Source organism: Desmodus rotundus, chromosome 1, assembly GCF_022682495.2.
Source record: "Desmodus rotundus isolate HL8 chromosome 1, HLdesRot8A.1, whole genome shotgun sequence".
Lineage (NCBI taxonomy): Eukaryota > Metazoa > Chordata > Mammalia > Chiroptera > Phyllostomidae > Desmodus > Desmodus rotundus.
Genome location: NC_071387.1, coordinates 130,161,331 through 130,165,988, shown reverse-complemented (window position 1 = coordinate 130,165,988; position 4,658 = coordinate 130,161,331). Strand labels below are relative to the sequence as shown.

Genomic DNA, 4,658 nt, shown 5'->3' with positions numbered 1-4,658 from the left:
CTGGTAGGGGTGTCTACAGAGTAAATCACAGCCATGACACTCCTTTGCCATCCTTTGGTTCCCAGACATGGTGGTCGAAACTCAGACAGCCAATACTCAGGCCTTCACATGCGATTCAAGTCAGTAGCCCGGAGCCCTGGAATCATCCTCTGTCTCATGTCAGTGGGAACATGTCAGCACATCAGCATCCTTCTCCAGGCTCAATTCTGTAGGATCCCACAAAGAAAGTTTAGGCTGACCAGTGGGCGTGATCTGCTTTCTGCTCCACTGTTTGGGATCTAGACCCTGACGACAGGGCTCTGGGATGTCTCTGCGGTGAGGATCCTGAAGCAACTTCGGCAACTGCTTAACCATTAAAGGTGAGGGGCAGGTGTAAATGGTTGGAGAAAACCTTGAAAGAGAGAAAAACAGCAGGGCTCATGCTATTGTGGTCTGGGGTCAGGGTACCCTGGCCTCATAAGACTAGTGGCCTGTCCCAAGCATCAAAGGGATTCTACTAGTCTGAGTCTAAGGGTAGTGCTGGCCATCAGGCACCCTTCTGAAGGCATTTCTGAGCCTCTCTTGATGAAGGCTAGTATGTCTCACAACTTTGCTTTGTGGCTATTGGTCACCCTGGCAAGTTGGCATCTCACCCTATTCTTCTTGGTCATCTATTGCTATCATGTAAAACGATTCTGTTCTCTTTATGTTGGTAATATTATACAGCCAAGCCACTTTATTTTTAGGTTGGAAAATGTCCTTCCCTTAAAATCCCTAACCACAAAGATGAGGTTTGGGTGTTTAGTAAAACTTGAGTAATGGTTGGACAAGAGAGAGGGGACTTAAAACACAACGAGGAAGAAAGAAGGAAGAGGGGAAGGGAGAGAGGAGGAAAAGGCAGGAAGGAAAGGAGGAAGGAACAAAATCAATGTAAGAATTCCTGCTCTCACAGTCCCTAACCCCAAGGACTCTTTAATACCCATTTATCCATGTAGATAATGTCAGCACAAGGTATGTGCCCAAAGAATGCATATTAGTTTATTATTAGAAATGACCGAATAAGAAATTGCAGGTTTCAGGTCATCTCCCATGCAGTGGGATGGTCTTTGACTATATTCTTCTTACACTGGAGTTAATGTCCTCACCTCAAAAGTCTTGATTCTCACAGGGAGACTGATAGGCTATTCTCAGACCTGTCACGCAGAGTGTATAATTATCCCCACTGGCTCAATCTGCCCACAGTGAAAAGAACTTGTGTTATTATTTACAGGCATTTAACTCTCAGTTTCCATTCCAGAATTAGATCTTGGCTTTATCTTTATACAAACAAAAGCCTATTAGAGTTTCCGCTATATATAAGCATTTTCCTAAGTAGAATTCAAGTTTTTAACTTCAGCAACACAATTTTAAAATTGCAGTTTCTCCCTCTTTTTTTTCCCCAGCCCCCAAATGTTTCAATGACCAGGCAGGGTTTCAAGGTCCAAGTTTCTGAACTTCTCTAGCCACCAGGTAGCCTCTGCAGGTGGTGACATTTCCTAAGCAAATGACCTATTTGGGATAGGGGAATGAGGAGTCCCCCTGAGTTTTTTACATATTGTCTCTCCTTTATTAAAGAGTCAGCATTTGCCCACTGTGCTCAGATCTTGCTCAGTATACCTACAGTGGTGGCTGGTCGAGGATTCTGTTCATGTCTACATCTTTTTCCCCCTCACAGATAAGAATAGCATTCACCAACATGCGTAATAAGTTAGCTGTTAAAAGATTTAAATTGTTAGGGGATCGGGGGAAAAGGAGTGCAGATGACATGGTGCCGAGGGTGGGCTCTGTCGCCCGCGGGAGCAGCGCTGGGTCCGGTGCCGATTTGACAAGATCGAAGCTGCAGGAGAATGGACAGTGAAGTACGGAGAGATGGAAGGATCTTGGATTTGATCGATGATGCTTGGTGGGAAGATAAGCTGCCTTGTGAGGATGTTGCAGTACCACTGAATGAGCTTCCGGAACCGGAACAGGACAACGGTGGCACCACAGAATCCGTTAAAGAACAGGAGATGAAGTGGTCCGACGTGGCCCTACAGTACCTGCCCGAGAACGTCCCCCCGTGGGAAACTGACACCTGGCTCCCTTCTCATGGATGATTTTTTTTTAAAAAAAAATACGTAGATACAAAAAGTTTTCTTTTAGTCTCCTAATTAAAATCTTTTAATGATAGATCAACACTCAAAGATGGACACCCACTTAGTTTGTGGCAGCAAAGTGCGGTGTGCAAATACTCACCAGAATGAGAAGCTGGTTGAGGTTTCTCAGGAATAAAGAATATTTGCTCTTTGAACCTAAAATTCTTCATTCCCAAGCTTGTGTTTGAACATATTTGGTTAAACATTTACCTTTAACTCTAATTTTTCTTTACTCATCAGAGTTTAACACTTCCAACTGCTTATATGTGTCCTGTGACAGGTGATGGAAGGTGTGACAGGGAGGGCTTAGAAAGAGGAAGCCAACACGAGGAGAATCGCCAGCTTCTCCTGCACCCCTTGGAGAAGTAGTCTGAGTGGGTGTGTAGGGAGCCTGGAAATGCAATAGATATTTAGAAGTGCATTCACCGACTACTGGGATTCCTGAGACTCCATGTAATGTTTTCAAACTTTGGATACATTAATAAATTAAAGAGTATCTTACAAAAAAAAGATTTAAATTGTTAGTTTAAATATCTAGGTAATAAGGGAGCTTTAATTTTCTAAAAATTATAGTTATTTAGAATTCACAGGCTTATATTCAAACTTTAATAATTTCTTGGGTGATAAATGCTCCATCAGTATCAGGTTTGAAATCAATCTACTTTTAATCTACATACAGTCTTAATTTTAAACAATTTATAAATTTCAAACTTTGCTAAAATCATATAGTAGAGTTTAAACTGATTCTGCTGTCATTTAGCCTCTTTTTTCAAAAATATGTTTAATATTTTTCCTTAATGACTTTTGCAATCTGATAGTTAATTGCTAATATAATTACAGAAATAACCATCCAACCTAAGACCTGTTAAGAGAAATCCAGTTGTACAAAAGAAGAATTACTTTGTTTAATAGCAAATTGACAACTAATACCAGAAATTCCTTCATTTAGGATGGGGTCTTCAAAAATACGTCTGGATAATTTTAAGGAAGGTCACAAAGTCTAAAGATATAATGGTTCAGATTAGCATGCATTCCTATATCATTACAGAAATTCTGCAGTGTGCCTTATAGTTATTTAAATAAAAGCAAAATATTGACCTTCCTATCTATCCTATAGACTACTGTTAACCTTGCCTGAAAGAAAGTGATGATTTTTAGAGTTACGATTGTTAATGGCCTTTGAATGCAGCCTGCACAGGCCTTCAACTCCCCAGTGTAAGTAAGGTTCAGCCCTTTCCAGATGGGAAAATGATAAGGACACTAGGAAGATAGCAGGTCATTCTTGGGCATCTGCCAGAAACCTGCAGTAAGATGAATCTTGTAGGGCTGCGGTGCTTTAGCCAGCATTTTTCTGTTTTAATTTATCAAGCCAAAGCTTGTTGACATGAAAGTGAATGAAATTGTTATACAGTGGGCTCTAAAAAGCCTGCTCCAGGGTTTAGTGCAGAAGCGCTCTGACTATAAATAACAAAGAAAATACAGGGAATGTTCCTTCTACTAGCACCTGCTGTGTTGTTTGAGATGCATCAGCAATTAACTCAAATCCCAATCTTGGTAGCAACTGGAAGAAGGCCAATTCTTTGAAATATTGTAGAGGCTCTCTCATCTGTTGTAGGTGGTTATCAGAGAGCTAATCCTCAAAATAGTCATTTTAGTTTTTTGATATGTGGCGCTGTATTTATTTGTTTATCAAATGCAATAAAGTAACTGACAGTATGATAAAGTAGTATTGATACTGCTAGAAGAGTGGCTTTGCAATTGGAAAAGGTTAATACTATCTTGCTTGGCAAAAGTTATTTTGCACTGACTTGTCCAAAAGGAAAACAGTGATATAAATCACTGACTCGCATTTATAAATGAAATCTCTACATTTAGCTGAAGCATATAAATCAGGTTTTACAGTAAAAGCAAGATATCTGCAATTTCCACTGTGAGCAAACGACAAAAATTAGCTGTTAGAGTAAGATTTAACACAAGTACATTAAGGGGTAAAAATCTTCCTTGATGAAAGAGCATTTAACATTTTAAGCCTCTAGTCAATGTTTTGAATGCCATGGTTCCTGATTAAGTAGTTTTCTCTTATTAAAGAATGTTATACATTAGGGAGAAGTGAAATATAATACTGTCTCTTGTCAGCTGAGGATGAGATAACACAATGTGTCTATTGCATATGCTTGGAACATGGGGAACCTGGAAAAATATGTAGTTTATGAGTTATTTTATTTCTTCATGGTACAGTTTATTTGTTCATGTCTTTACTTAAAGGATATTTATTGAATGCCTACCTTGGGCAATGCACCACAGATGGTTTTATCAATTGCCCAAACTGACTATGCAGATGAGTCAGCTGAGCATGGACTTACTTTTCTATCAGGAAATACGGAGAATGTAAACACATAAAACAAGACTTCCCACTATCATCACTCTTTTTTATATTTGTTAATTTGCTCATATCTCATCATATAACACAAAGTTAAGAGCCATTTAGTTTCACAATACTTATTG

At 39.5% G+C, this 4,658-nt stretch overlaps 1 pseudogene; it reads left to right on the top strand.

Annotated features, from left to right (window-relative positions):
• The first annotated feature begins 1,823 nt into the window (after window positions 1-1,823).
• LOC112314724 (anaphase-promoting complex subunit 13 pseudogene) lies at window positions 1,824-2,114 on the top strand (annotated as a pseudogene).
• The last annotated feature ends 2,544 nt before the right edge of the window (window positions 2,115-4,658 follow it).